Source organism: Lutra lutra, chromosome 3 (genome assembly GCF_902655055.1).
Source record: "Lutra lutra chromosome 3, mLutLut1.2, whole genome shotgun sequence".
Lineage (NCBI taxonomy): Eukaryota > Metazoa > Chordata > Mammalia > Carnivora > Mustelidae > Lutra > Lutra lutra.
The window spans coordinates 105,448,067-105,468,072 of NC_062280.1; the positions used below are offsets into that span (position 1 = coordinate 105,448,067).

Sequence of the window (20,006 nt, forward strand, 5' to 3'; positions counted from 1 at the left end):
CCTTGCCCTTTACATTCCAGCCACTCCTCTGGGGAATTACCTGGAGGTGACTTCAGACTGTGAGGAAAAGGGGGTAGGAACACGGAGGAAGCCAGGAGACCCATGGAACCTCAACAGTCAGGAGCTAAGCTGGTTCTGCCAAGGTGTGGCCTCTACCTTATCCAGGTGCTCACCCAGGAGGCCTTAGGGCACATATCCTAGAGGTCCCAGACCTCTGGTGCCTGGCCTGGCTCCTGCCCATTGCAGGTGCTCAGTGCAGACTTGAAACTGACCATCAGAGAAGACTGAGGTCAGAGAGGGGAGGTATCTTGTCTAAGGTCACGCAGCTTGCAACTATCGGTGGGAAGTAGTAGAGACTGTGTAAAGAGAATGGATTTTGTTGTCAGGCTCACCTGGTTTGAGGCCCCATCTGCCTATCAACCTCACTGCCCTATCTGTAGATAGGAACTCACAGCTCCCTCTCAGACTATGCAGCCATAAAGGATGTCGTGATGACGTTATAAAGGGCTGGGCACAGGACCTGGCACCATGCCAGCCTGAGCTGCTCAGGGGGAGGGTGGACCTTGGTCTCAGCTGAGAGGCTCTCCACAGCCTCCCCTGCCCCAAACATGTCCCTTCCGAGCTCTGGGCCTCTCCTCCTCCCTGTGGGAGGCGAGGACAGGCAGGAGTGAGACCAGAGGGGCAGAGAGCAGAATTCCGACCTCTGGCCAGCTGGCCCTTCCCATCCAGCTTCCAGGTCTGGTTTGCACAGCTATCTGGAAGGTAAAATGCTTCCTACAATTTATGGCCCTGAGTGCCAAGACCGGGATTGTCACCTGCCCAGATTGTGCAAGGGGGCTTTGTGCACTCCCCTACCCCTGTGCGGGCTTTGATCTCAGTCCCAGGAGGTCAGTACCAGATCTGTGGCTGTTGATTGGTTGATCACAGTGCAGCTCCACGAAGATGGAAGGGAGGGGAGAACATGCACTGACAAGTAGTGGGGATTAGCGATAATGAGGGAGACTTAGTATTTAATGACAAGACAGATTTGACTTCATTTCTGGGAGATCGTTTTTTGTGAGTGATGGTGGCAGAAAGATAAATCTAGCTAATTCAATAATTTAGAATAGAAATGAGTCATTTTTTTAAACATGTTTCCCAAGTAGATGAATTTCTTTTAGAAGATGAAAGCTCATCCTCTAACTAATTATTGGGCCTCTGCCTTTCCAGAAGAGCCATTCGCAGGAACATCTGGTTAGCTCCTGGAGCTGGCTGGGGCTACAGTGACCACAGAGACGGACGATCATGAGGAAAAGAGGATCTCAGTAAGACATGTAACAAAAAGTGGTTTTTAAACCCCCTAGTAAGTCTTTTATAGTGAGAATACCTAGAGTGAGCAGCAAAGTCAAGAGTTTGAGCATGTTTGGGAATAAGTAAACACCAGGGACTTTTCTTGGTAGCTGCCAGCGAACAGCTACAAGAAAGGAAGGCTTGGGGAGGGTACCCAGGCTTTGGAGAGGATTCCAATCTGTGTTACCCTTACCTGGCACCTTGGGTGAGGACTTGGGGATCTGACCCTTTTCCTGAGGAGTGGTAAATCATGCCGTTCTAGTGGTTGTGAATTAAAGATCTCCAGTCCTCCCCTGAAGACTTCCCCTGGCCTTAGGTTTTGACCAACTGGATGATCCAAAAGTCTAGGAAGAAGTAGGCACCTACTGAACTGTCATTAATCATTTAGTCCTGAGTGTGAATGAGGGTATGAGACCCACTCCTGAGAATAGGATGAGATCGCAGGGAGTGGGGAGAGAACACATGGGCACAGAGGGGTGAAGAAATGGAATAGAAAGATGACCCAAGGGACGCCTGGGTGGCTCAGTCAGTTGGCTGAGTCAGTTGGCTCAGGTCGTGGTCCTGGGGTCCTGGGGTCGAGTCCCACATTGGGCACCTTGGTCAGTGGGGGGCCTGCTTTTCCCTCTGCCTGCTGCTCCCCCTGTTTGTGCTCTCTTTCTCTCTCTGACAAATGAATAAATAAAATCTTAAAAAAAAAAAAGATGACCCAAGTGCCGAAGGTGAACTCTATCTAGTATTATTATTTTTAAAAAAGATTTATTTATTTATTTGAGAGAGAGAGAGAGAGAGAAAGCAGGGACGTGACTGGGAGTAGGGGCAGAGGGAGAGAGAGAATCTCAAGCAGGCTCCCTGTTGAGTGCCAAGCCTGACATGGGGCTCAATCCCATGACCCTGAGATCATGACCTGAGCTGAAATCAAGAGTGGGACACTTAACTGACTGAGCCACCTGGACGCCCCTAGTTTTGCTATTTACAGTAGATTCATTAACACGGAGTAGGCAAGAATGGTTTTGTTTTTCCATCTATAGATGCGTAGCACCCTTTCTTTTCCAGTCCAGGTGGACCCCAAGCATCAAATGCCCACGGGGATGTGGGAGCTTGTCAGACTCTGTCTTGCAGTACAATCAGTTTAGGTAACACTGCAGCCTCCCAGGAACACGTCTCTGATGCAAGCCCATGTCCCAGGAAACTGGTCAGCTGTCTGCTCCACACCCTCCCCTGTTCCTGTCTTCTGAGCCCTGTCTTCTGAGCCCTGTCTTCCTAGGGACAAAGCACGGGGTGGGGTGGGGGTGGGGCGTCTTGCTTTCAACTTGCCCCTGCTTCCTTTGAGAGTCTGGCAGGAGAAAACCCTGGTTTTAGTCATCAGCTCTCTTGCTCACCTCCTCCTGCAGTCTCCCCACATCTCCTGGTATTGGAAGGCAGATTACCCTCTAGCCCCTGCTCCTGTGGACCCCACTTCGGCTTGGACTCCTGCAGCCACCTCCTGACCTCCATTCCCACATCTGCCCCTTGAAACCCATTTGTCACACAATAGCCAGAGCGGTTGTTTTAGAACCTGGATCAAACATGTCACCCTCCTGGCTTGAACCTCCTCAGTCACTCCCCGTCACACCTGGAGTAAATTCCAATCTCCTTATCATCACCTAGAATCCCCCACCTGGGCTGGCTCCCACCTTCCTCTTTGTCCTAGTGTCGCTTACTGCATTCCACCAGGGTCTCCCAGCTCTTCTTGAGAGGACCAAGCCTCCCTCTGCCGTAGGAGTTTGCACATGCTTCTTCCTCTACCTGAGATACTCCCCTCTCCTCCCCTTCTCCCTCAGCCTTTTTCAAGATGGATTCCCTGGGGCACCTGGGTGGCTCAGTGGGTTAAGCCTCTGCCTTCGGCTCAGGTCAGGATCCCAGGGTCCTGGGATCGAGCCCCGCATCGGGCTTTCTGCTCAGCGGGAAGCCTGCCCCTCCTCTCTCTGCCTGCCTCTCTGCCTACTTGTGATCTCTGTCTGTCAAATAAATAAATAAAATCTTTAAAAAAAAAAAAAAGATGGATTCCCTGTTCCCCCTCAGGGCATAGCTTAACCGTCACCTCCTAACAGAGACCTTTTTTCACTACCCAGTCCCAAGCAATTTGTAAGGACACCATTCTTATTTGTCTACTGGTTTGTCATCTACTGGTTTATTATTCTCTTCTCTGAGCTGTTCAGCACTGTGTCCCCAGCTTAGCACACCTGAGGTCAGTCAGAGCAGGCGAGGCTATGCGGCAGTAACAGACAACTTGCAAGTCTTAGTGCCTTCAAACCACAGAGGTTTGTTTCTCAGTCATGCTAAATGTCCACCATGGGTTGGCAGGGGGAGCGCTGTGCACGCTGTGGCGGGGGGGTGGTCCCAGCTACCACCCAAACATTCCCAGTGGCCATACCATAGAGACAAGGGCTATGGAGGGTCTCACATTGGCAAATAAGTTCTCTGTGCCCCACCCCCGCAAATGATTTAGGTGTCCCTTCCACTCACAAGTCATTGGTTGGAGCCAATCACACAGCCTCATCTCACACAGGGAGCTAGGAAGTTCCATCCTATCCAGTGCTCAGGAGACAGAAGTGGAAATATTAGTTAAACAGCACTAAAGACTCACGCAATACTCAGTAAATACTTTTGAAGGAGGGAGTGTCTAGAATGTTCTTTCCACAGCTGCCGAGGGTTAGAGGAACCTTGCAGGACCTGCTGGGGATCTTGTATTCCTATTTCTCAGGCCGTTGGCTCTGCTGAGAGGCAGAGTTCCCTCAAGAGCTGAGAGCCCAGCAGACAAGAGCATCCTGAGGACTGACAGGAGCAATCCTAGAGGCAGCCACAGCCGGGGTCTGCCAATGCTCTTTCTCTGGTAGGATGTGTTCCTGTGCTGGGAGACAGCCTCTCCAAAAGATTCCTGCCAATGGGGCGCCTGGGTGGCTCAGTGTGTTAAGCCTCTGCCTTCGGCTCAGGTCGTGATCTCAGGGTCCTGGGATCGAGCCCCGCATCGGGCTCTCTGCGCAGCAGGGAGCCTGCTTCCTCCTCTCTCTCTGCCTACCTCTCTGCCTACTTGTGATCTCTCTCTGTCAGATAAATAAATAAAATCTTAAAAAAAAAAAAAAAGATTCCTGCCATTGTCCTCTGAACCTACCACACTCAGCTAGCGCCTGGCATCCCCAGGAGCTGAACAGATGCTCCTACTGGTAGAGTCCAGAACCCCAGAGTACTGAGGCTGAGGCAGGTAGACAGGTGGTTGGGGATTGAGAGACCATCCTGCATCACACCCCGTTACTAATCCAAAGGAATGGCAGTTATACATCCCAGGAAAGGTGAGAAAATCTCCCGTGATTGCTGTCGGTGTAGGAATGGGAAAATCCTGATTTGTCCATGACTCGGAACAACTCATTTCACTCGGGCAGGATGCTGCAGGCAGCTCTCTTATTTAAACTTCCACTGGATAAAATGGCATCAGGACAGCAGCTCCTTTCCACCATGCGGCACGCAGCTTTGGCTGTATGATGGTCGTGTCCCACACTCCCCGATATCATGGGCCTTGGGAGGAAATGCTTTCCCTGGGTTGAGTATACTTCGTGGCCTCTGGTGGCAATCGCTCTTTAAGCTAACATTTTTGGCCACTCTCCAAGATCGTAGCACTTAACCCCAGTTCCTAGTAGTCGTACTGCTCCTGTTGGCAGCTGGGGATACTGAGGCCCACAGAGGTTAAGTAACTTCCTTTTTTTTTTTTTTTAAAGATTTTATTTATTTATTTGGCAGACAGAGATCACAAGTAGGCAGAGAGGCAGGCAGAGAGAGAGGAAGGGAAGCAGGCTCCCCGCCGAGCAGAGAGCCCGATGCGGGGCTCGATCCCAGGACCCTGGGATCATGACCTGAGCCGAAGGCAGAGGCTTTAACCCACTGAGCCACCCAGGCGCCCCGGTTAAGTAACTTCCTAAAGCAACTGCTAGTTCTATGGCAGAGTCCTCCTTTGACCCTCTGCTTCCTGATTCCAAACCTGTGCACTTAAATCATTACTCCGTAAGAAGAGGTTTGCATCTGATTCTTCTAGGCTCTAATAAATACTGGAGAACTTCCGTTTTAAGACACCTCTTCCCTTTCTCCCTTACAGTACCTAGCAGTGTTTCTGCCATATACAATAAGTCTTTAATATGTATGAGAAAGATAAAACAGAAAATTTAAGGTGGTCTAATACTAGGATACTTTTCCAGTCACACGTTCTTTTTTGTTAAGCCTGCTGTTGAAAACTAAGGTAAAGATCTGTGCTTTTTGGTACAGCTCTTGGTGGAGGGCCTAGGTCTGTTAGTTGCTTTTACATAGCAATTTAATCAAGGCACAAAGCCTCTCATAAAACACACATGCATCCTAACGTGTAATTTTTAACAAGGAGAGAATTAGCTAGCTGCTGTGGATGTCAACTTGAACAAGAGAGTTTCCATCCCTAGAGATTATAGAGGCGGGCCTTTAGACAATTGTGATACAGTGTGACAGGCCATGTGGTTTGTGTAAGGGTCAGTGGGGCCACAAATTCTGCTGAAGGGGGTTGGAGAGGATTCAGCTCTAGGGAGGGGCGGGGAGTTAGGAAAATCAACCCAAGGTGAAACCCTATTTGGATAGAAAATGACAAGTTCCCTGGATTTGGAGGACAATGACGGGGGGCAGGTTGTGGGAGAAAAACCTGCCCGTGAGCTTGCCTACTGCACTTCCTGCCTCAAGGAACCTGGGGTTAGGATTCTCCCCCGCGTATGTGATCTGGATCAGTACCTATTGCTAGGCACTGGTCAAGTAACTCCGTTACTGCTAATGGGATGTCATGTAGCCAGGCCAGTCGTGGCGGCAGGCGGAAGTCCCGCTGCCTCAGGTGCCCCGGGCGGGCGTCCGACAGCCGCCTGGATCCGGAGACACGCCCGCGCCGCATCGTAATTTTGGTTTTTCTATATCGGTCTGCTGTTCCCTTTTGCTTTCCACTAGTCTGACCTCGCTCTGACCCAAATCCGCGACTGGAGCGCTGTCCATCCGCCCACGCCCAGAGTCCCCGGCCCAACTCGACTCCTCCACTGCAGCAGCGGTCACGCGCAGCAAGTCCGGCCGCGGGAAGGAGGGGAAAGAGGGGGTGGGCGGGGCAGGCGTGCCGAGCCCGCCCCTCCCGCCCGCGGCGGCTTCTCACTGGCAGAGCCTTCGCCACAGCCTCCCAGCCCCACTTCGGACTGGCTAATAGGCTCTCAGTAGGCGTGGCCCCCAGGGGGAGGGCGGGAGCGGAAGGAAAGAGCGCTCTCTCGGGAGGCCGGGTTGCCTAGGCGACGCCGGGGGCGCGCTCGGGGGTGGGGAAGCGAGCCAGGGCTGCTCAATGACAAATCGGCAGGGGACTTCTGGGGTCCGGCCCCGGGAGGAGGCGAAGGAGAGGGCGGGGCAGGTTTAAGAGCCCCGGGACCAGAGCGGACGGCCGAGGCGGCGCGGGACGGGTCCCAGGTAAGGGTCCCCGCGCCCCGACAGGCCCGCTCCAGGCGGAGTGGAGCGCGGGCTGGGGAGGTGGGGTGCACCGCCCGGCACTCCGTGGCCGCCTGGCCCAGCGCTCGGCGTGCAGGCTGTGGACGGCGGCGGAGGGTGACGCGGGGTTGCTGGCTGAGTTCGGTCCCCGCAGGTACCCTGGAGAAAGCCTGGGAGAGCGGCCCTGGGGCTGAGGAAATGGGGGCGGCGCCCCACCCTTTCCCTTTTCGCCGCTCCTTCCCTTTTCCCACAAATGGCCTCTGCTTCCACTTCCTGCCCTTTCGGGCCTCCAGCCCGAGGATAGTCCACTTCCTCAGTTCCTTAGCTGCCGCTGTGGGCAGGGCGAGAGCTATAATCGTGTTGCAAAAACTTATTAGTACCTTAAGAACTTGGACTGAACCGGGACCGTGTTCCAAAAGTTGTTTGGTCTGTTTGTTTTTGGTCCTGTCTTGCAAGTGAGCCTTAAGTTGTTTCTTTGCTCCCCCTCCACTCCCCACCCTTTAGTTCCTTTCTGATAGAGGCTGACACCCGATGTAGCTTCTAATAGGAAGCACCACGGTCTTGAACTGTTTGGCTGGACCAGGATCCCACCCCTCTTTTCTTGCCCTCTTGTAGGTGTATAAGGTTATCCAGGTCGTGGTTGGTTCAGAACTGCTAGTGGCAGAGATAGGTGTGCCCAGACTGCTTATTTGAGCAGTGTCCTTTCTGGGCTAATTTACAGATGGATATTGGAAAGGCTGGAGCTTTGATATTTTTATCAGATGAGTCTTTGGGGGAGAAGTTCTTGGGGCTGGGGGACTGCTTTGGAATTGCCGCTGGAAGAGACTTGGCTGATTCTTCATTTACGTTCCCTGCAAGGTGGTTTCAACCTTTGTAGACCAGGAAACTTTCTGCTTTGACCTAGCTTTCTAACTTCATTTCTTTGGAAGTTTTGGGGATGGATGGTGGGCACTGATTGTCAAAGACTGTAGCGTATCTTTCATTAGGTGTGTAAATGACCCACGTTCTACAGCTGAGCAGCGAGGTTCTTGGATGTCAAAGCCCAAAACAGGTGAAGGCAATGTTCTTTAAATCTGGAGCAATAGAATTAGAACATGGAAGTCCTCAGAAATAGAGTGACTGTGGAGGCGGCATGGAATATTGGGAAGAAAAGGAGGTCGGGTTGTGAAGACCTAAGGTTTGATCTTGGTTTTGAAACTTTATTAAGGGTGGGATCTTGAGCGTGACTTTTCACCTGTCTTAGCTGTTTTGACCTGTCTTAGCTGTCTTAGTCTACAGCAGTGAGAAGGTGGCAATAGTTGTCCCTGTCTGTTAGGATTACATGAAATTAGGAATGTTGAAGGTGTTCTTTGTGGTAGTGGGGGTGGGATGGAGGTAGGGGTATACGCATTCCTTATGTGTGGTTTTAGTCCTGTCCCCTCGTCTGCTTTCTTCTGACCATATCTGGGTCTTTCCTTCCTTTTCTTTTCATGGTATTTCCCATTGGAAACAATGGAGATCTGAGATCTCACTCAGCAAGATTTCCCTAGCGGTAGAAACTTTCCCAGGACTTGTGAACATGGGACCAAGACACATAGGTAGGAAGACAAGAATTCGAATGTCAGATGGGATCTAGACAGGTGTTGGTGGAAAGTGGAAGAAGTAGAAAAGTTCTGAATTATCGGCTTAATTCTTAAAGGTAATCTTGCCTTGGCTGGAGATGGCTCGAGCCTCTGGAAATTTGTAAGCCAGAGAGTTGAGGTAATCCGTTGTGCCACATTCGCCCAATCCCACAATGCCTGTTGGCATTCGGTTACTAAATTCCTCTCCACTCATGGAATTTATGGAAGTTAGAAACATTGGTGGAGACGTTTTCTGAGAGCTAAATTTGTAGACAGTGTAAGAAGAGTGTTGGAAGAGATCTTGGTGAACTCTTCTAATGTTCCCAGTGTAACTTGTCTCGAGATGATAGGCAAGAGTCCCACTTTTCATTGGCTCCAGTCAGTTCCAAACACACAGCCCCTGCTGTTAGATATGGAAGATACTTGAGATTTTTTTTTTCAAGTGAATATGTGTTGTTGAGAAGCCTGAATCAGAGAGACCAGAGTACCAGAGAAAATGGAACTCTTTCCTAATCATGGGGGAGGTGGGTAAGGAAGAGAAGGGAAATGAACATTTTATTGAGCATCTGCTATCCATTGGCACAGACCCACCGATCTAGCTAATACCAGATACATATCTGGCCTGGAGATTTGGTCACCAACTGACTCGTTTGGCTCCTCAGTTCTTTTGATTACTTAGGAATACAAACATGGGCATATATGTCTACACATTCTTACAGGTTTCAAAAAGGAGAGGGGCCAGTGGGCAAGAGGGTGTATGAGCTTTTGGATGGGTGAGAGTGGGAAGAAGGATGAAAAGAATGTGGAAGTGGGAAGTCAAAGAGGGAAGGCATTTCAAGTTTGTGTTACTCTTAAAAAAAGGAACTGCTTATAATTTGTGTTAGTGTTCTCTGTGATGGGTGTCAATGAATCTTTGGGGAGTTTATGCTATTTGAAAAAAACCCTGAAATCTAAATGCAGGAAATAGTGCTGTTAACCAATAATTGCTAATATATTGTGATTGCTTTTGCCAGGGCTTTGTGGGCAATTCCGCTATAGTATACTCGAGGCCCACCAGATTGGGAATTGACATAAAACAATTTCAAGTGAGGTCTGATCCAAATGAAAACATGTCAAACTACATAATTTTACTTAGTATATGGCATGAGTTGAAGGAAATATAGAAGTTTGGTCTGTGTAGTTGGCCACATCTGTAGTCTGTCTGCCTTGAATGAATTTTCTTCTGCATACTTTATTAGCTCACATGTAACAGCTTCAAGCAACAGACATGTATCATCTCCTACAGTTTCAGAAGTTCAGGAATCTGGGAACAGCTTGGCGGGTGCTTCTGGCTTAGGGTCTCTTCTGAGGTTGTTGTCATCTGAAGGCTAGACCGGGGTTGGAGAATCTGCTTCCAGATTCTGGCTTACTCACATGGCTGCTGGTGGGAATCTTCAGCACCCCACGGTGTGGGCCTCTCTGTAGGACCCTTCACAGCATGGTCACTGAGTTTCTCCCCAGAACAAGTGATCTGAGAGAGGGAGAGATAGAAAGCGGACCATCAAGATGGAAAGTATGATATTTTTGTATCTAATCTTGGAGGTGACTTACCATCCCTTCTACGGGGACATAGACCAGACGTGGCACAATGTGGGAGGGGACTGCATGAGGGGAGCTTGAGGACCCTTGACATTGTCCGAGGCCACCAGATTTCCTTTCGAAGGTTTAGAACAGACATTACTGAGAAAAATCTTTGTTTCACATGCATACTAAAGTATGTACTCCAGGAGAATAAAATGCAGCTGGAGTTTTTACCATTTTAGAAACTTATTAATATTAGACTTTTAACTTTATGTTCTTTCTTCTAGTTCTTCTTTGTCAGATGCTCAAATTAATTAGCCAAATATGCAGTAGCTTTGGAAATTAGAAATTTAAATCTTGCTGATCTCTAAAGCAAATGGAACAGCTGAGTTTTTTTTTAAACCCTAAAACAAATTGGTAAAAAAAATTATTGCCAAATGAGCTCCTTGATGAACAGCTTAAAATTAGTCATTAATCATCTGTGTATTTTTAAAAATAAAACTCATTGGCAAAGTAGCTACAAAAAAAAAATCTTGGAGAACCTAAACCCTGCTCGCGTACCCCCCCCAATTATTTTAAATCTTTGGACAATATTTATTTGGCGAGCACTTTTTCATTTCTCCTTTGAAAACCTGATACTTTTAAATTATCCACCTGGCTGCAAGGACTTTATTCTTTTAGCTTCTAGATGAAATCTCCCTGAAGGTAGAGAGAGGAGGCATCCTGAGCCTGAAGCCTGATTAATTGACCTCTGAGTTCCCTTCCATCTCTGAAACTTCTGTGATTGTAGTATTTTCATTTAACAAATATCCTTGGAATGATGCATATTTAGAATGAGAGAGTTCATAAATCATATTAAAATGTAACTTCAGAAAGCGAAGGCTGGTGAGAATGGCTTTTGTTCATCCCAGCCCAGTTGAAGTTTGCTCGAGTCATTGTGGGGCAGACTGGACACTCAGCACAGCTTGTGTTTCCTTTCCTCCCATTTCTGGCCTTTGTCGCATTTGCTGCCCTCATTTGTGAGCTAGTATTTTTCTTTTCTTTCATCCTGCCTCCCTATCGTCCCTCTCCTTCCTCCCACCCCACTCTGCCAGTAAAAACAGGAAAGGATCGGTGGACGGTCATAGAGTGTGGATTGGCTGGTCCTCTTAGTAGTGGATTTAGTTAAGGTAGTATCTCTACTCAACTTGCATGTTAAGCCTTTTTAAAATCTAAAATTATATGTGCTCATTCATTAATTTCTGCCATTTTTTTCACGTCTAAAGGGTTTCTGTACCCAGTTCCAAGGTGGGGTGTATGTGTGTGGTTTTTCCGGCCCCACCACACAATCCTCTGCTGACACGAGCTGGGTGTCTACATTTCAACTTAATTCTGACACTATCTACCTGGACACAGCATCGGAGTCCACAGATTAAGGGCTTGGTCCCACAAGACCACATTCCACTTTCAGATGCCAGTTGCAAGCCCCGATTGTTACCTGTGCTTTTGACTGACTCACTATAAATCAGAGGTTTTCATAACCCCCTGCTTGGGTTTGATTAATGTTCTAGAGCGCCTCTCAGAACTCGGGAAACCCATTAACTCACTCGATTACTGCTTTATTTCAAGGGATCTTAAAGGATATGAATAGCCAGATGAAGAGATACATAGGGTCAGGTCTTGAACAAAGGAGTTGGTGGCTCACCATGGTGGCACATGGAAGTATTCTGTCTGGTTCCCCTACCTGGAAGCTCTCGAACCTCCTTTTGGGTTTTTATGGGGGCTTCATTACCTAGACCTGATTGGTGAAATCATTGCCATTGGGGATTGATTCACCCTTCAGCCCTTCTCCCTTCCCCGAGGTCAGGGGGTAGGACTGGAAGTTCTAACCCCCTATTCAAGGTTGGTTCCTCTGGCAGCCAGCCCCTGTCCTACATGGTCTAAACGTCCCTTCATTGGCAGGAACCCAGTTGTGGTAGAAAGGCCTTGTTATGAATAACAAGCCCCTTGTTTCATCTTTAAGGCTCTGAAGCTTTTCAGGAACTGAGGACAAGAGACTGCATATAATAACAAAAGGTGCTCCCTTTCGGTTTGGGACCATTCCCACCCTGTGGGGAGGGGTGGCTATCAGGTAGAGGGAAAGGAGACTGGAGGTCAGGAGAAGGCTCTGGGTTGCGTTTGAAAGGTTTGGGAGCTGCTTGTAGAGCCACCAGAGTGGCTGAGGCCGCTAAAGGAGGGTGTAGGGGTGGGAAGGGTGTAAGATGGAGCTCCGAGGGGTCTTACCTTTAGATGCCAGGGAGAGGAGGAAGGGCTGGCCAGCGATGCTGCCAGAGAAGCTGCAAGGCCCATGGGCGAGTGCAGTGCTCTCAAGGCCGGGCCAGACCCTCTCCGGAGGGAGATGCCAAAGAGAGGGGTTTGAACTGGCCTCCTATGGGCTTTCCCCTTTCCAGGCAGTGTTCTCTCATGGTTATTACAAGTTCCTTTGGAAAAGGGGGGAGTGAATGGGCGAGGAAAAAGAGAACAGTTTTTACTGGAGTTTGCAATGTGGGGTTTATTGGCGATCCTGACCAGCCCAGTTTCAGGGAAGTTTTGTTGGGGGAGGGAGCCACACTAGAAGGGATTTTGTGAGTAAAGGAAACCCAGTGCCTTGTTATGCAGAGTGGGGTCCTTGCCCACCTCCCCCCCCCCCCCCCCCAGTCATCTAGGAGTTGGTTAGTTGGTTGGCAGTGCTGACCACCTTTGGGCTCTACCCCAGATTTACTGAATCAGAATACACACTTTAAGGAGCTTCCCAGGTAACTCACATTTGAGAAGCCTTGGTATAGATAACAGGGCGGGGGGAGATTGTGTCACTAGCTAGAGGGCATATGGCCATCAGAGGAGGGGATGTGTCCTTAGGATGGAGATTAAGTAGAAAGTGTCTATGCTGTTGGGGGGGGTGGGGGGGTGGGGGAGTGGAGGGGTGGTGATCCCCTAACTGAGGTAAAGACTGACTCGTGATGCAGGAAAAGGGGATAATGGCAGGAATGACGCTCCTGGGCATGGAGGTAGGGCAGATTGAGTCTAGAGCCGGTGTGGCGTTCTTGGTTCTTGCTAAGAGCAGTAGTACGCTCCTATAGCAGGAGACGGGAGGATGTGGACATGCATGCTAGGAGGTTTATAGAGTTTGTCCCTGATGACTTGTGTTTGGGAAAAATGAGTCAGGGTCATCTGTCCAGAGTGAGCTTGGGAGGGCATGGGGGGAAATCACAGTAAAATTTCTAGGCAGTGGAGAGTGAATTCCCCATTCCTGGTTTAGGGTCATAAATGCGTTTCATATGAAGCTTCAGGAGGCCGGCTGCAAGATTCTTTCCCTCTCCAGCAATGCTCCTTGGCTTGCCAGGTACTGGGGCTGGCAGGCAATGAGAAGGGCGAGGGCGGGACTGTCAGCAAGAGGGCTTTCATGTTGTGAGACCTAAGCTGCTGAAGGATGGAGTGGGGCCCGGAGAGAAAGTGCTAGAGGTCCTCTCCTAGAGGTCTGTGCTCGCATGTGACCAGCAGGCAGGGAACTGTGGCAGTGGTAGGGTAGTGGGTATTTAAGCAAGAGAGCTAAAAGGAAGGAGGCCGAGGCTGGAGGAGACAGCATTTCTGATGGTGATGCTCAGGGTCTGAGTACAACCGTGTTACAAAGAAGGAATTGGTTTTCAGAGAAGAGGCCAAGGACTTGGGAGAGGTGGAGCCCTGTGACAGGTCATCCCTATGAACGCAGGAGTCCCTGAGGAGGATGACAGGAGATGGAGTAGAAAGGAAGTCTGTGAACCGGAAGCAAATACCAGCAATAGGTGAGGGAGGTGGAGAGGTCCAGAGATACCCGAGGACAGCAGGGGGCCGGGGGAGTGGATTGCCCATGCCTTGAAGCTGCAGGCTTTTTGCAAGAGGAAGGAGAATATTTTTCTCAAGGAAGTCTTCTGCTAGAAGTGACAGTGGGAGGGAGGAAGGACACTTTCTTCCTGGCCCTGAGGCACGTGGTGGGAGAGGAAGATAGTATCTGCTTAAGATAGGTGTCCCAGGGCACACCCAAGTCTCCGGGAAGCTAAAAGACAGAAGAGCGTTCTTGGAAGAGGTGAGGGTCTTGAAGAATTGGCTGGGGCTTGCGGGGATGGGGGGGTTGGAAGGTGGAATGAGTCATTTCAGAGGATGGTGGCAGTCCTGTTGGGAAAGGAGTTCTAGTAATGAGGGAAGGAGGGTGACATCTGCACTTCTGGTGGGGACTGGATGTTCTGTATGCTGCCCCCAGAGAGAAGGTGGACCCTTTTCTGGCACTGTAGCTCCCCAGTCACAGCTGGCTAGATGGCAGCTTCCCTAGGTTCCCTATCCCTTCATACACGGCCTAGCAGGAAAGAGAATGAAGGACTGTTAAAGAAATTTCCAGAGCTGCTGGAGGAGATTTGGGGTAGGTCTGGAGATGCCCACTGGCAATGCCTCTGAGGGTGAGTGATACTGTCTTTTGGGTGATGGAGAAGAGAGAAAGCTCTGAAGGGCCTCTGGTGATAACACTCCTTGTTTCTATATCGAAAATGCTTCCGAGGCCCCAAAGCCTTTTGTACGAATTTTCCCATTTGTTTCTTCCCGGTTACCCTGAAAGATAGACGGGGTGACTGTGGAGGCCGAGTGTGGTGAAGTCATACAGTGAGTGAGGGGCTGAACAAGGTCTAGAAGCCAGACCTCTTCCTTCCCAGTGTGGTGTTCTGGACTGGTGTCATCTGTGCTCTCTGAGGACTGAGTCTCGGCAAAGGAATCCCCCTGGCCTATTCTTGTCCTTCTTAAGGACTGGCAGCTCATCCTGCCTTCAAGTTGTTTGGCTGCTAGACCCAATTTCTTTCTCAGGACTTTCTAGAATATCAGAATGATGTCTAAAAACCAGATAAGAGATTACTCTGAGCCAGGTATTATGATAGGTGGTTTCTTATTTAGTCTCCATAATAACCTGAGGATACATGTGCCCTGTGCATTTTACAGAAGAGACCGAGCTGAGGAAAGCGACTTCACTGAGGGAACTAAGGGCATTAGCTGCCTAGTGGCAGACTCTGGACTTCAAACCGAATGTTTCTCCTCCTGTCCCACACTGTAGTTGGTATAGAACTACTGAAAAAAATTGTGGTAAAATGCACATAGCATAAGATTGGTCATTTTAGCGTCTTTTTAAAAAGTCAGCTCTACACCCAATGTGGGGCTTGAACTCATGACCCTGAGATTAAGAGTTGTCGCATGTCTCTCTGTCTTTTTAGTGATTTTTAAGCGTGAATTAAGTATATTCACGGCATTGGCCAATCACCCACCACCACCTATCTCCAAAATATTGTCAATCATCCCCATTTTGCAACTCCACGCTCCTTAACCACAAACTCCCGTCCTCTCCTCCCTAGCCCCTGGCAATTACTATTCAACTTTCCATCTCTATGAATCGACTCTTCTATGAAATCGTGTAGTCTTTGTCCTTTTGTGTCTGGCTTACTGAACTTAGCCTCATGTCCTCAAGGTTCATCCGTGTTGGAGCTTCTGTTAGAATTTCATTCCCTTTTCAGACTGGATAATATTCCATTTTATGGATAGGCCACGTTTTGTTTTCCATTCATTCTTCAGTGGACACTTGGGTTGCTTTCACTTTCGACAGATGTGAACAGTGCTGCCATGAACATGAGTGGACCCATCTTTTCAAATCTCTGCTTTCGGTTCTTTAGGCTGAATGAGAACTGCTTTTTGTGGTCTCTTTCCTCCTAGAACTTGTCCCCTAGTTGCCTATGTCTTTCTCTCTTTAACGAACTTTCTGCTCCACAGTTCTGTGTCATTGCTAAAAATTCCACTATTTCACACCATGTTTGAAGGTCTTCCCCACCCCACCCCAGTCCACTAATGAGCAGCCCTGTGTCATGGCTCCTAAGCCCAGACTGCTGGGGTTCTAGGCCTTCCCAAGACTAGTTAAGTGACCTTACAAGTTCTCCAAGCTCTGTTTGAGTGCTACGATATACTAGTAGATGCTGTAGAAGTGAAAATAATAGTAGTACATTTCTAAATTGGATTGTGTTTGGATGAGTAATTTAGAACAGGGCCATGTGTGCTAGTTCCAGATTTGACCTGCAGCTACTGAGAGATAAAGTAGTTCTATTTTGTTTTTAAAGATTTATTTATTTATTTTTGAGGGAGAGTGAACACGGGGGTGGGGGACAGAGGGAGAAGCAGACTCCCTGCAGAACTCAGTCCCAGAGCCCTAGGATCATGACCTGAGCCGAAGGCAGGCGCTTAACCTACTGAGCCATCCAGGCACCCAAGACAAAGTGGACCTTTGAGGCTGCCTTTGCAGGTGGAAGGAACTGGAGTCTGTATACATTGGTAGACCTCTCCAAGACCAGTGAAATCCTGAATTCCATTGGGGGTGAGCATATGGTGGAAGAGGACTTTATTTCAAAAATACCGTATACTTAAAAAAAAAAAAAAACCCCAGAGCTTGCAAATTACCTCCCACTGTAGTTCAGTTGCTTTGTAGTTCAGGAAAGTCATCATAGAAATAAATTAACTTTTTTAAAGTTTAACAGTTACCAGATATCCTCTTGAGACCAGACCTCTCAACCTAGATGGAGAACTCGGTTATTTTTGCCAAGTACTGAGTATCTCCTAAGTACCAGGCATGCTGAGCACACAAAGACGAATGGGCAGCCCTCAGTGTGGTGGGAGAAATAGACCTCATCTAAGAGGAAATTATTGGTTTATCTCAGTGAAACAGTAGGCTTATCGGCAGGCAGGGGGGTCCACTTACGGGAGGGTCAGCCGTGCTCGGGGAGATCTAGGAAGGTGGCAGAGGAAGTATTTAGGCGAAGTATTAAATTACAGGTGATCCTCCATCAGGAGGAAGGACAGTCCTGGCAGAGGGAATCACATATGCATAAGGGTACAAACTAGAAGCAGAGTGCTTCTGAGGGTGACCTCAGAGCTTTCTGGTTTTTGTTTTAGTTAATTTAGCTTTTGTTCAGTTAGGTGTGTGTGTGTTTTGGCAGGGGAACATATAAAGAGATACTCATTAGGGATCAGAAAGACCTGAAACAAATTGCCTTAGGTACTCAGGAACACTTACTGAAGTTGTTTTGCAGCTTGAGTTTCAGAAAAAAACAGCAAAAGACTGGAAAGGAACTTAGATCATTTAATTCAACTTCCTTGTTTTTATAGACATGGAAACGGAGTCATATGTGGACGACAATATAAAAATATTTTATCCACTGGTGCTAATGACAATAGTAGTTGGACAAGGGAAGGGAAAATTGAGTTTCCTTCTTTAAGTAAGTATGCATAGGCAAGGCTGAGCACACAGAAAGAGAAACACCGAGAACTCTGATGACTTAAGATGTGTCTTCCCTGGACTGTCACTGCTGGTGTGCCCTAGTCCGTGAAAAGCAGTAAAAAAATACAAATTTACCAAATAGGGAAGTCAAGACTTGAGTGTTTTCATTTACTAGAAAGATTTAGCAGAGGTTCAGCAGCCGCCCTAGTGAGTTTGTGTCCGTGGAGAGATTGTTAGCTAACCGATACACGTTCTTTGCCCGGCGACTAGTAGTACCCCGAGCTGAGGGGCTGTGAGCCACGTCCCCCGTGATTCCGGTTGCTTACCCCATCATGTTGTGCTTGTCCCTGCAAGGGTTTGTGCCCCTTTCTTAGAATGCAAAGTCCTAGGAGAAGATGGTCAATCCGAAAAGGCACTGCCAATTGTGTAACAATTAATGTTCAAAAATCCTCTTGGAAATCCTTACTTAAATCAGTGGGTGAAATGATGAGATTCTTATGAATACTAGGTTGCTCTAATTTTTATTAATTTTATTAATAACCATGGGGAGTTGGCCTGTTGTATTGAAATACCAGACCCTAAGGTAACGATTTTTTTGTTTACCCTGAAACTTGTTTGATAAATAAACTTATTTAACATGGTGATCTGGAAGTCTCTGTTGTAAGAGCCTGTGTTATCATCAATAATGACAACCCCATAATAAGTTCAAATACATACTTAAATAACAACCTTAAGGGAATCCAAGTCTTTAGTGATAAATTCACAAAGCTTAAAAAAGTAGAAATTCATGTCATCCATTTGCCCAAGTTGGCTTCTGAAACAAGGAAATGATGACTTAAACTTTTTAGGCTTTTGGCTATGAGTAGTAGAAATAAGATCTGCATGAATCCACCCAAGTGTTAAGTGTACACAGCCTTCTAGATCTTTATGATGACCCTAATTTGGGTAAACTTTATGTTCCTTAGGCTGCAGCACAGTTTATGTGATAACAGGGAAATATTCCTACCGTACAAGAGTATAAGAGGGCAAAGGGCGGACCTGTATCCCGGCCTCATGGAGCCCTAATAGTAGTGGAAGAAATCAGCAAAAAGCTAGTACGCAGAAAAAGAAAGGAATTGCAAGTTGTGATCAGTGCAGTGAAAGAAGCCAAGGGATGAGAGGGTCTACCTGAGGTGCAGGGGCCCTGGAAGGCCTCTCCGAGGAAGCGACATTGTCTTTCATTGTAGATAAGAGTCCTCATCCCATAAGGGGGCCGGAATATTTGAATTCCCTGGAAGCACTTTCAGCTGGAGTTGCTATTTGTAGAGCTCATGCTTTATTCATGTAGAATGAAGTATTTTTATGTTATTATCTTTTTCCGCCCCCGCCCTGCCTGGGTCCGAGTCCCTGGACTTGGATTGTATGTGTACTTTCAAAGCCATTCCATGCAGTCAGTTGGGACTCCGTTGGCTGGAAGTGATAGAAATGTAAGGCACATGAGCTCACACCACAAAGCGGGATTTATTGGGTGGACCCCAATGCATGTCACTGACCAGCGGAGAAATGAAAAAGCAAGCCAAGAAAGGGGTCGAGGATGCGGCGGGGACTCAGGAGCAGCTGGAACCAGCCCCCTGAAGGCTGCCAAGACTGTCCCCGTGTTTCCTCCCCATGTGTTGGCTTTGTCTCTCCTTCTTGCTCTAGATCGGCTTTCTCTTCTTGGCAAAAAAACATAGCTGCCAGTTTGCAAAAGGAGTGGCATGAGGACATGCTTTGTTTGCTCACAGGGGTTTTAAAATGGATTTAATTATTAACATTTAAAAAGGGTGATTTCACATAAAATTCCATATTTTTGGCATCTCTTCAAGAATCAGAAATTTAACATTCCTAAGTCCCTGCGATCAGCAGGTGCTTCTTTTGGGAAGGGCCATACATTGTGCAGAGGGCCACAGGAGGGTTCCTGCTCTTTTCATCATGGGTCTAGCTGCTCAGTTTTGTCCCATTCCGTAGCTTGGGTCTGGTGCCCTCCTTGGGATCAGTCAGTTTGTCCCAGGGGATGGGGCCACATACATCGTGATAATTCAGTCCTGTGACTGTGCCCATCAAAACTAAGCATTTCAGCTGGAACCTATGACGTAACATGGTTTATCCATTTGTTTTGATGGATGATGCAAGCTAAGATTGCAAAAGGTTGCTACAGATGTACCAACAACTTTCCAAACCCAATTTAGTAAAAATTAAAATTTAAATATTGATAGAATTCGGTAAAGCATTTAAAAAAACCCATTTCCTGGTTTCTAGAGTTTCTGTTCTGTTCTAATGTGTGAAAATCTAAGAACTCATTTTCAAATCAGAATCACTTTTTGTTTCTTTGAATGTATTTCATTACTTGAAGTGAGTCTATCATTTAAGTCTTCATCATTTTGTCCTATCCTTGGTAAAATTCTATGCTTTCCTAAGACAGACAATCGTTGAAAAAATATCTTTCTCATTTACTTGGGGCTCCCCTATTTCTGAAGACTTTAGAACCATAGAGTAAAGTTATGGAAGTTGTTGTACTTGAGTTTGAAGAACAGGAGATCAATAGAAAAACATAGCGTGGGGGCGCCTGGGTGGTTCAGTGGGTTAGGCCTCTGCCTTTGGCTCTGGTCATGATCTCAGGGTTCTGGGATCGAGCCCCGCATCGGGCTCTCTGCTCAGCAGTGTGCCTGCTTCCTCCTCTCTCTGCCTGCTTCTCTGCCTACTTG

At 47.9% G+C, this 20,006-nt stretch overlaps 1 protein-coding gene across 1 annotated transcript in view; it reads left to right on the top strand.

Moving 5' to 3' along the window:
• The first annotated feature begins 6,638 nt into the window (after nucleotides 1-6,638).
• Nucleotides 6,639-20,006, top strand: part of RALB (RAS like proto-oncogene B) — a 43,399-nt gene continuing 30,031 nt past the window's right edge. The window contains exon 1 of the mRNA XM_047722617.1: nucleotides 6,639-6,813. The gene's annotated coding sequence lies outside the window, so the exon portion shown is untranslated. The remainder of the gene's footprint in view (nucleotides 6,814-20,006) is intronic.